At 48.4% G+C, this 12,549-nt stretch overlaps 1 long non-coding RNA gene across 1 annotated transcript in view; it reads right to left on the minus strand.

Moving 5' to 3' along the window:
• LOC309648206 overlaps positions 1-12,549 on the minus strand; it is an 80,262-nt gene that overhangs the window by 53,570 nt on the left and 14,143 nt on the right. The window lies entirely within an intron of this gene.

The following is a 12,549-nucleotide window of genomic DNA, read 5'->3' on the forward strand; positions in this document are numbered from 1 at the left end:
CCTATTTTATGTAATTTTTCAAATTTCACTCTCAGTTTTTTTTTTTAAGATTGATTAGCTGTGTTGGGTCTTCATTGCTGCACGTGAGCTTTCTCTAGTTGTGGTGCGCAGGGGCTACTCTTCGTTGCTGTGCGGGGGCTTTTCATCGTGGTGGCTTCTCTTGTTGCGGAGCACGGGCTCTAGATGCATGGGCTTCAGTAGTTGCAGCACGCAGGCGCAGTTGTTGTGGAGCATGGGCTTAGTTGCTCTGCGGCATCTGGGATCTTCCCGGACCAGGGATCGAACCCGTGTCCCCTACACTAGCAGGCGGATTCTTAACCACTGTGCCACCAGGGAAGTCCTCATTCTCAGTTTTATCTGGGGGAATCCTGGTTAATCTGTTTTAAGAGTTTGGGCCTTCAAAGTCATTTTGTTTTTATCAAGTACCTCAGGCCATTACCAGTTTAGCACCACTTTTTATGCTAATTTCTTATTTTGAGATTTTCTGAACCATGCCACTATACAAGCTCCCTTGTAATCTCATTCTGCTGGTGAGAGATTTTTCTTTCAGGCCATTCTTTCATTAAGGGAGCAGTCCTTTGAGGGTCTTTGCTTCATGTAGGGGGCTTCCCATTTCCCAGCTACTTGCAGATTTAGACTCACTTCTTTTCCATTGGTCCCTAAAAACTGAAGCCCTTTGTTTCCTGAGACTAGAAACCACCCCTTCCCAAGGACAGCTGCAGCATTAACTCATGCTTACTACTTGGTTTTTAGTTCTTCCTTTGCTTTGGGTCTCCGGGGATTTCCTTTACTTTCTTTTGAGCTTAGCTGTGAATTAGAAAAAGTATGACTATTACATTTTAATCAGATGGAAATGGAAGTCTAATTCTTTTTTCTTTCTATTTTTTTTTAAATTGAAGTATAGTTAATTTACAGCGTTGTGTTAGTTTCAAGTGTACAGCAAAGTGATTCAGTTATACATACACACACACATATATTCTTTTTCAGATTCTTTTCCATTATAGGTTATTATAAGATATTGAGTATAGGTCCTTGTTTACCTATTTTATATATAGTAGTGTGTGTATGTTTATTTGAGATTATTTTTGTTTCCTGATGTAAGATTATATTGCTATAAACTTCCCTCTTAGAACTGGTTTTGCTGCGTCCCATAGGTTTTGGATCGTTGTGTTTTCATTTGTCTTTAGGCATTTTTTGATTTCCTCTTTGATTTCTTCAGTGATCCATTGGTTGTTTGGTAACATATTGTTTAGCCTCCATGTATTTGTGTTTTTTACAGTTTTTTTTTCCCCTGTAATTGATTTCTAATCTCATGGCTTTGTGCTTGGAAAAGATGCTTGATATCATTTCAATTTTCATAAATTTACTGAGGCTTGATTTGTGGCCCAAGATGTGATCTATCTTAGAGAATGTTCCATGTGCACTTGAGAAGAAAGTGTATTCTGCTGCTTTCGGATGGAATGTCCTATAAGCAGTGTGTGTATGTTAATCCCAAAGTCTTAGTTTATCCCCACCCCCCCATCCCCTTTGGTAGCCATAAGTTTGTTTTCTATGCCTGTGAGTCTATTTCTGTTTTGTAAATAAGTTCATTTATATCATTTTTTTAGATTCCACATATAAGTGATATCATATATTTGTCTGACTTCACTTAGTTTGATAATCTCTAGGTCCATCCATGTTGCTGCAAATAACATTATTTCATTATTTTTTATGGCCGAATAATAGTCCATAATATATATATATATAATATATATATATATATATAATAGTAATAGTCCATAATATATATATATATATATATATATATATATATATATATATATATACCATAATTCTTTCTTTTTTAACACAATGACTTCATCAGAATATGTCTTGGTTTTGGTAGTTCTGGATCATTTTTTTCCTTGGAATATGCTGTGTGCATTAGATTTGAACAGTCAAGTATTTATTTTAGATTAATTTATTCTATTTGTTTTGTTCTCTTCTTCAGAAATACCAATTATATATTGGTTGGATTTTTCTGTTTTCCACATTTTTCCTTCTTACCATAATGATATTTTCATTATTGTGCTTTTCCATTTCTTTTTTTATGATTTTCTTAAACCTATCATTATGTTCCTGATTTTGTTTTCCACTGTGTTTATTCTATTTAAAAATATGGTCTTCATCTATGTAATGATTTAATTTTTTCCTTTTATTTCTTTTCTGAAGTCTTCTAATTTTCCCTTTTCTTTCTTTTGCTGTATAATCTTTTCTTAGAATCTTTGTATCTTTTTAAAAAAGTTGTTTTTAAAAAAGAGGTCATGTTGCATGAAATTTTCTTAAACATTGTCTTCTCTGATTATTGTTTACTTTGAATGGAGCTAGCTATTGCCTGAAGGATGGTGTGCTGTAGAGTGGGGTGGGAGTGTAGTGGGCTGGGATGGTACCTGGTGGTGTGTGGAGGCACATATCTCCTTTCAATTTTTGGCATTTGTGAGGTAGGGTTGCATCACAGTCAAACTTGGTGGCGTACGGTCTGACATTCTCTGCCTCCTTTCCTGCTTTACCCCAGTTCATTCTGGTGGCATTCTAGACTAGGAGGCCATGTCACAAGGCAATAGGAATGTCATGCCAGCATGGTATCTTCTTAAGCTATCCCTTCCCTGTTGTCCTGAGGTGTCAAACTAGGTCTCCGCAGGAAGATCTCTCCTCAGCGAGACCTCTTTTCAGCTTGTTCTCAGCCTCAAATACCATTGCTTCAATCAAAGGGACATAGGCTATCCTTTTAAGGGGGTGTTCTCAAACCCAGGGGTTTGAGCAGCATGTTTCTGCTTTCATGTAGGGCCCTTGCTCAGATCCACACTTAACTGTATTTGGCAGGTGCCCTTCATGATTTGTGGTTTGGAGTTATACCAGTTTCATTAAGCATGGTCTTTCCCTCCTCTACATTTTGTTTTGTTTGATTATACTTAGGGAACTTCCAAAGTGGAGAAACAAAAAAATATCTCTACTCTGCCATTTTTCTTTTTTTTTAATCATATATTTTATTTTATATTATTATTATTATTATTTGGCTGTGCTGCACTACATGCGGGATCTTACTTCCCCAACCAGGGATTGAACCTGTGCCCCCTGCAGTGGAAGTGTGGAGTCTTAACCACCGGACCACCAAGGAAGTCCCTACTCTGCCATTTTTCATTGAAAGTACCCCAGAGTCATGTTTAAAACCTAAATTAGGCTATGCCATTCTATTACTTAAAATCCTTCCATGGTTTCCTATTGTACTTAGAATAAAACCCAAACTCCTTACATTGGCCTACAAGGCTCTGCATGACTTGACCCCTCCTGACCTCTGCAATTCCATCTTATGCCATTCTCTCCCTCACCATTCATGCCCCACCCACACTGGTCTTCTTTTGCTTCTTTCACACCCCAAACTCCCTCCCATCTCTGGTCCAGTGCCTGGAATGTTCATCCTCTATGCCCTGTGTGGGGAACTCCTCATCCCTCAGGTCTCAGATGAAAGGTCTCCTCCTTAGCAGGCCGTTTCCTGACCACCCTACCCAGGTGATGATCCTCTATCATTGCACACACTGGTTTTCATTCATAGCTCTTACTACAACTTATAATTTACATTTATTGCCTGTCTTCCTCACTTGATTACATGCCCCACCAGGGCAAGGGATGTGTCAGTTTTTTTCCACCAATGTATCCCCAGGGCCTAGTGCAGTGTCACTATGTAATTAACCTTCGTTGTGTGCATGAATAAATAATGAATCAGAGAGTTGTACCCTTGAGAGCCACACTGGAGTTTGTTTATTTATTTATTTTTAAAACTTTTAATTTTATATAGGAGTATAGCCAATTAACAAGGTTGTGATAGTTTCAGGTGCACAGCAAAGCGACTCACCCATACATGTGCATGTATCCATCTTCCCCAAACTCCCCTCCCGTCCAGGCTGCCACATAACGTTAAGCAGAGTTCCCTGTGCTACACAGTAGGTCCTTGTTGGTTATCCATTTTAAATGTAGCAGTGTGTACATGTCAGTCCCAAACTCCCCAACTGTCCCTTCCCTCCACCCTGCCCCCCTGGTAACCATAACTTCCGTTCTCTAAGTCTGTGAGTCTGTTTCTGTTTTGTAGATAAGTTCATTTGTATCATTTCTTTTTAGATTACGCATACACACTGAAGAGTTTAAATGATGTGATGGTCAATGGAGAGACCCAGAAGGTTTTTGAGCAAGTAGGGGATAGAATGGATAGTTAGATAGCTACGATCAGAATGGATGAAGGGAGAGAGTGGGGTCCCAGAAGAGATGGGTCAGGAAGTTGCTCTCCCAGGACAGCTGTGGTGAGCCTCTAGCTACAGGCACAGAGAGGAAGGGTCGGCCAGGTGAGGTTCCAAGGAAAACCCAGCAGCCCTTGGTGTGTGTTCAGTGAGGACCTGAGCTGGAGAGGCTGCTTGGCTGGATCTGGGGTTCTACAGAATAAGGCAGGATGATGCCCATGTTGGGGCTTGGATGACCAGGGGAGCAGTGACAGCCTGGGACTGGGAGGGTGGAGCTGCCTGAATGCAGAATCACACCCTTTCATTTTAGGAGTTGTCTAAACTGGGAGGGTGATGATGTTGTGAGAAAGAGGGAGAGAGAGAAAAGAGACAGAGGGAAGCAAGCAAGAGAGAAAAGGGTATGAGACTAATGTCAGCCCTACCAGCAGGGGTAGGGAGAAGAGGGACCAGGGAAGTGACCAGAAAAGGAACTTTGGACGGAGGAGAGGCAGGCAGTCTGGGTGATTGAGGAGTAGTGCTCTGCAGCCAGGCCAACCTGAGTTCCAGTCCTGGCTCTACACTTAATCCCCTTAGCTTCTGTTTCCTGATGTCTTAATCACAGACATGCCCCACATTATAGGGTGGTTGGGAGGATTAATTTAGGTAATGTATGTGTAGTACTTGAAACAATGTCTACACAGAGTAAATACTCAGTACACTTGAGTTTCTTCCCCTCTACCTGACTGCTGCCCTCTTTCCATCTTAGAATCAGATGTTTATCTAGCTGGGCAGGTTCAGAAAGTCTTTCTTTATTACTTCACTTAGGGATGATCTTGTTCTGAGAGACTAATTCTTGTGCATTCTTACGACTGTGTGGTTAAACACAAACATTGTAGAAATGAGCTCAATTTCTTCCCAGAAGGAAAGTTTCTGTGAGAATCCAAATACAAACCAGAGGCTGGTTGGTGAATAAAGAGCCAGGGTAACTGGAGGTGGACGATCTTAACATCCTGAGTAAGCTGGGATGGATGATGTGTGTATCTACCCCCATGTAGGGAGTCAATTTCCTTATCCATGAGATGGGGTATGGGGAGGCATTGAACTAGGTCAGCCGAGGTTGTCACCGAACTCTGCTATATTTGAAGTGGGTCCTAGATGTTTTGCCAATTATACTGGGGAAAACAAGATCATTTCCAAGCTAGGAGAATGAATGAAGCAAATGAGCAGATTTTCCTCAATTTTAAGATTTTCTTTATTAGTTTGTATTAAACTGTTAACATCTGATACTAGCAGATGACAAAATGAGGGCTCAAAAAACTTATAAATGTTGACAGGGAAACTGGGAGTAGAGTATCATCCTTGTGTTTCAGTGGATGTGAGAGTTTTGATCATGGTTTTATGTTGCTGACATGTCAGATGACCCCATCTCGGCAATGACGCTGATTCTAACTGTACGTCGTGGTTTCTTCTTCTGTTGTATCTAATAACATTCACTGAGTGCCCACTAGGTACTTTACATGCGTTATCTCATTTGATCTGTGAGGTGGGTGATAGTATCCTCATGTTACAGGAGAGGAAACTGATTCCTAGAGGGGGGTTAAGTCATGTTTGTAAGGTCACATGGCTAGTGTAGTGACTGCGGTAGTTTGCTTCCTTCTTTTGGAAAGAGATCCTTGACTGTAGGCTGGGTACCTGACCACGCTGGCCATTTATAAAACCCTGACTCCCTGGAAACAGGGATCGGTCCACAGCTGAGTACATGAACCAGGCAGGGCCAATCAGGGCTCTTCCTGAGATATACGGACACCGGGTCTACAAAGCTGGAATAGTCTGTGGCCACGTTCCTTGTTATACAGAAAGACCCTGCTATAGTAAGAGTGAAGCCAACATGCAAAGAGAGACAAACAGTGATGAGAGAAGGCTGGACGGATGGATGGGTGGTGTTGAGTTCCCTGTTCTAGCCCCCAAGGCTGTGGTTCATTGATCCTGTGAATTATCACAGTGATTCTTACCAGTTATGTGACAGAATACATCCCCTTTTATCTTCAGTGAGCTTGCCTTGAACTCCTGTCTCTTACAGCTGAAAGATCTTGATCAATAGAGCTAGAATATGGTGGAGTCAAGATTCAAACTCAGAATCTAACGTCTTAACTTCTCTGCTACAACGATTTCCTAGTATTATACATTGATCTCTTAGAACGTCTCTCTTTATTTTTTAAAAAAATCAATTAATTAATTTTTGGCTGCATTGGGTCTTCATTGCTGCGCGGGCTTTCTCTAGTTGTGGCGAGTGGGGGCTATTCTTCGTTGTGGTGCGCGGGCTTCTTATTGCGGTGGCTTCTCTTGTTGCGGCGGAGCACAGGCTCTAGGCACCTGGGCTTCAGAAGTTGTGGCTTGCGGGCTCTAGAGCGCAGGCTCAGTAGCTGTGGCGCACGGGCTTAGTTGCTCCGCGGCATGTGGGATCTTCCTAGACCTGGGCTCGAACCCGTGTCCCCTGCATTGACAGGCGGATTCTTAACCACTGTGCCACCAGGGAAGCCCCTCTTGAGGATTCTTGATGATTGGACGTTATAGGGGAGGTTTACCATTGTGACCACCTGTGTTTAAGTCATGCCTCATTCATTGTGTGAGCTTGGGAAAACTTCCCTGAGCCTCAATTTTCTCCTTTGTAAAGTGGGGTAAGACTGTACCAATTTCCTGGGATTGTTGTGTAAATTAAATGGGATGATATATGGACAGTTACCCTGCACACAGTAGGTGCCCCATAATGTCAGTCCGCACCCCTCCAGCAAAGAGAATGACAAATGCATTACACACAGCAGGTCCAGAATGACCCACACCCAGTGTGATAACGCAGGTTCTCTCATGCTGAGCAGGCTGTCAGGGGATAGTAGATAAATTATTTCATTCAGTTTGTTAAGAGAAAATATCTCAAAGCAGATTTGCAGGGGCGTGGGGGGGGGAGAAGTAGAATAAAAGGGATCCTTGTAGTGAAAAAGTTTAAGCTCAGAGGTTGGTGCAACTCCCCCAGAGTCGCACAGTAAGTCAGGAGAAAGCCAGGGCTTAAACCTGGGGCCCCAACAGCAAGACTATTTCCCTTCCTGCCAAGCTGCCCCCGGGACAGTGGGAGGGTTGGCAGAGCTTGACAGTGTTCAGCACCTCACTTCTGCCACCTAGTTCCCTCCTGCCCGCTCCCTGTGGCTTTTAAACAGTTTACAGAAGTCCACCTGGCCTGGAAAAACTTCATACATCAGGCAGGTGTGAGAGGTGTGGGTGTGGGAAGGCTCGCTGGAGAAGAATCAGCACTGCCTTCTCCTGCCTGAGTCAGGAGCAGGGCAGGGCAAGAACTGGCAGACCCCGACAGGAGGGAGGGAAAGGAGAGCCCAGAGACCAGCCTGCAATGACATGTCGCAACCACCAGGAGGCATAAACAAGACAGGCAAAGCCCAGGAGCCACTGGTGGGAAACCTCTGGCACCTGGAGCTGGGGCGAAGGGATGGACGGAAAGCAGACACCCAGCTTCCCAGTCTCATGGGCACAGTCACTGCCAGGATGTGCCCACTGCCTGCCTGTGTCCTGGCTTCTCTGCCTTCATGGAGAAGTGGAGAATGTAGAGCAGGATTGGACTCTAGGGGTCGGTCTATCCAACCCTCCTGTTCTGCCAGGAGGGGGAGGGAATTGCTCTAGATCACACAGCAAGTTAGTGGCAAATTATGTGATTTTCATCAGTCTCAGGAATATGGCCCCTTGATTGGCACTGACCTGGCCTCAGTTCCTATTTAAGGACAGGTGTCCAGGTAGTGCCCCTAGCAATCAGTGGCACTCTTGCCCTCTCTCTCTCTCATCTTTCTGGTCTTCTTCTCTTTTCCCTCACAATCCCTTTGTTTCTGTGACTTTATTTTTCTCAGACCTTTTCTCCCAGTTTCCGTCTGTCTGCCTCCCATCTCCATCCCTGCCCGCTGGGGAGTTTGCTCTGCTCCTTCCCTCACTGGGTCCCGGGAGCGTGATGTTTCCTGCAGTCACTTCTCAGGGACTCATAGCTCTCTGAAGCTCCGTTTTCCAACCCAGTGTCTCAGTTCCACTCCTGGGATCCAGAGGAGAAGATATGATTTGGTAGCATAATCAGTGATGTGATTTGGGGAGGTGGGAAGGCCCCCTGGCTCCTAAATACCGCCCCCAGCACGCCACCCCCCATTCGGTAACCATAAACTCCCAGTTAGCACCTGGTGTGGGCAAGACCCTTTGCTCCTGCAGTCCCTGCCCTGTGAGCTCACCATGTGGGAGTGAGGGCGAGAGAAGACAAGTACACGAGTGATTCAATGGAGAGCAGAATGCTCTGAGCACACAGGACAAAAGGAGTGCTTGGTATGGGACAGAGCAGGTAGAGACAGAATCTGGTTGGCCCTGGGGCGGGCTCCGTGAGGTCGGGGGCATTAAACCGGCCTTTGAAGGATAGGTGGGATTTCAGCAGGAAGGGATGTGGTGAGTGGGCACATTCTGAACAGAAGGATGAACTTGAACAGAGTCTTGGCCCCCCCCCCCAGGTGCACGTAGCCCCATGTGCTCAGGCACAGTGAGCAGGCAGTTAGGGGATAGGCAGGGGAGGTTGGAATGCAGGTGGGGGGGCCAAAGCCTGAAGCACTTCACTACCAGCAAGAGCCATGGGGACACCACTGCAGTTTCTGAGCAGAAGTGGCGTCTGCTGAAGTCCTCAGTTAAAATGGAAGAAGTGCTGTAAAAAGCAATGCATTGCACCCCAGTGGTCTTTAACCTCAGGGTGAACGACTTTTATTCCAGGCTCGGCCTGAAGTAGGTTTTGATGGGGAAGAGCAGTAGCATGAGGGGTCCAAGTGCCTTGGGGAGGAGGGACACTGGGTGGTTTGCAAAGGCGTAGGAGAGGATGCTGGGGGCCCTAAGGCTGACTTCATCTACGCCGCTCAGGTTGCCTCCACGTCCCACGGTGGCCCGCAAGAGGACAGCAGCCTGGCTTGATGTCTGATCCTCTGTGGGTACTCAGTCTGAGCTTCTCTGTGGTATCATGAGCCAAAGCTCCCCGGGTGGGCCTGATGAGGGGTGTCTGTGCCAGTGCTCTCTCCTCCCAAGCTGGGTTGGGATTTCCGCCTACTGCCCTGGGACTGCGGCTGCCCTGGCCCTGGGAGAGGAGGGCGGTGCCGCTGAGTCACTGCCTGGGCATCTGGGCCTGGAACCACGGGTGAGTCACCTAGGACTAGGGGTGTTGGGGGAGGGGAAAGAAGCTGGTGGACATCTGGTGGGGGGAGGGGAGCTGGGCCCACAGGAAGTGCGGTGCCGGGACGGGATTGGGGCAGTAGGGGAGGGGGGCCTGGGAAGGGGCAGCGTGAAGCCTGCTCTTCTCTGAAAGCCCCTTCCCTGGGCTGGGTCCTGAAAGGCCTCAGTGTTTGCCTTTCTCTGGGGAGGGGCCTGGAGGAGTGGGGTGAGGGAGGCTGTGGCCTCACCCAGGCCTGGCCACCGGGCTTGGGGAGCTGTCTGGCCCCCCGTCACCTGCCCACCTCCCAGCCTGCAGGAGGCCCGAGTTTTCTCCTCTCCCTTCAACCCTCCCGGGGCTTCCTTACACACCACAGACTGCTGCTCACCCCAGCTGACTATAACAGAGCCATCTCCACCTCTCACTGCCTTCCTGCCTCCTGCCAGACCCCCTCCTACCCAAAGGGGGCCTTTCCGGGTATGTTTAAACATACCCACTTTCCTTGTTACATTATTGAAAGGTATTCTGGTTCTGGCTATTAAAAGTAACTTTGGGGACTTCCCTGGTGGTCCAGTGGCTAAGACTCCGCACTCCTAATGCAGGGGGCCCACGACCGATCCCTGGTCAGGGAACTAGATCCTGCATGCCGCAACTAAGACCCAGTGCAGCCAGATAAATAAATAAATAAATAAATAAATAAATAAATAAATAAATAAATAAATAAATAAATAAATAAATGTTAAACCAAAAAAGTGACTTTGTCTCCCTCGTTCCCTGAGGTGACCCCTGCCCTCTTCTTCCTGATGCCCCCCCAGTTGCCTTCTGGCTTCTCCAGCACACATACACAGGCCTGTGCAGTCCCAGTGGGCACCTGCAGCCACTGACACACCAGTGAGCTGTGGCTCGCAGGCGTGTGTCATGAGAACAAAGCCTGGCCTGAGTCACCAGGCCCTGCAAACAGGGGCTGTCTCCCCTGCCCTGGGCCCAGGCTACCCCTTCCCCATGACACCTCCCACTCCCCTCTGTGGCCTGGGTGGGCCTGGGGGAGGGGGCTGCCCTTGGCTGGCCTAGAGCTCTCCCCGAGCTGAGCTGGGCAGCTGGCAGTGCAGCTGGCAGTCTCTGGGACGGACGGGGCTGGGAGTGGCAGGAGGCCAGGCTTTGGCAGGATCAGGTTAGGGCAGGTTTGGTTTCCTTAAAATACAATGTTGGGGGCCAGTGGGGCTGGCATATAAATCCCCACTCTGGGCACCTGGTTTTCCTTCCAGGGTGTCTCTCTGCTATCAGGTCTGGTGAGTACCTCTGTCCTGCTGAGGGCTGGGTGGGGCCGACCCCCATGGGTCTCTACCTTTGTCCCTTTGTCTTTTTTTTTTAAATTAATTTTTATTGGAGCATAGTTGATTTACAGTGTTGTGCTACTTTGTGCCGTCTGTCCCTTTGTCTTGATCTCTGTCTCCTTCTGGCTCCCTTGGTGGAAGAGGCCTGGGGCCTCTGTGGGTCTCTGCATCTGGGGGGACCTCCTGTGAAGTGTCAGACTGAGGCCTTTTCCAGGTTCCTCTGTGGTGTTTAGGGGTTACTCTGAGGCTCTCTCTTGGGTCTCGCAGTCCGGCTGTCAGTCTAGAGGCACTTCTTGGGGCTTTAAGCCCAGGAGTATGAAGCGTGCATGGGGTGGGTGGGGGTAGGGTGGGTGCTTTAAGGAGGATCCTGGGTTTGTTTGGATTTTGTTTTTGTTGTTTTGCAAAGTCCTGGATTCCAGCAGGACTGAGGAACAAGAGCCAGGGATCTCGAGCACGCGGGCCCGCCTGGGTTCCTGCCCACTGCTTCTTCCTGTCTTCTCCTACCTCCCGAAGGCAGGGCTGGCAGGATGGGCCAGGAGCTCTTCTCGCTTCTGGTGCCAGCTCCTCTGACCTCACCCTGGGACCTGCTTAACCCTCCGGGGGTGGTGTGACCATTCTCAGAGGCAGAGCCTTGGAAAAGATGACCTCCGAGGTCTGTCCTCGGTCTTAGATTCTGCCCTGATCCCAGGGCGCTGGGCTTTTAGTTTCTTTAATTCCAGTCCCAATAGGACGCTTCCTGGTGGGGGGGCGGTGTTCGGTTGCCTCCACCCTACCCATGCCCTGTCTGCATAGAGCCAGCACCCCTGCTCAGGGGCCTCCAGTATGAGGGGACACACATTCCCTACCCGGTGAGAGCCCCTCGTCTGAGGGAGGATATGAGCCCGCCCAAGGGACCTTCCAGTCAGATGGGAGAGCGACACCCTCTGGCAGAGGAAGGAATTGACTCCTCGGGGAACCTCGTACCCCTGGGCCGTAGCCATGGCCACTGCCAGAGCCCAGCGAGCCCAGTGACTAGCCCATGGAGATGCCCATCTCCGCAGCGCTGGCACAGAGCCCACTGGCCTGTGGAAGGAGCTGCACAAAGAGGATCCCAAATGGGACTCTGGCCACCCTGTCATTTCCTTTCCGCAGATGCTCAAAGAGGGGAGCCCTGCACTCAGGGTGGGCCCCAAGTGTGATGGGAGGAGACATGAGGCCCTTCCAAATACAGAGGAAGGTCTAGCATCTGCCCACAGCGTGAGGTGAAGGTATGGCCCCTGCCCAGGGAGCCTTAGGCCGAGCGGGAGATGCAGCCCTGCTTGCCCATTCAGAGAGGGGCTTGGAGAGGCAGTTTGGGGCAGAAGTGGGTCCTGCAGGCTGGGCTGAGGCGTCTCCATTACTTGCCAGCCCTGCAGCCCCAGATCTGAGATGTCCAGTCCTCTGGAGTAGGCGCTGGCTGTGATGGTCACCACCTTCCACAAGTACTCTGGCCAAGAGGGTGACAAGTTCAAGCTGAGTAAGGGGGAGATGAAGAAACTTCTGCACAAGGAGCTGCCCAGCTTTGTGGGGGTGAGTGGGGCCGGCCTGGGATGGGGAGGGTCCTGGTGTGTGCATGCAGGGGCACAGGCTGAATCTCTTCTCCCTTCCTTGAGGGTGCCTGCTGACGCAGACACCAGGGTGGGATTGAGCCCTCCATGGCCTCACTGGAGTGAGAGTGAGGCCCGTGTGTGAATGTGTGTGTGAGTGCTCTATTGCTGGCTTT

Source organism: Balaenoptera physalus (genome assembly GCF_965194825.1).
Source record: "Balaenoptera physalus genome assembly, chromosome: 1".
Classification (NCBI taxonomy): Eukaryota; Metazoa; Chordata; class Mammalia; order Artiodactyla; family Balaenopteridae; genus Balaenoptera; species Balaenoptera physalus.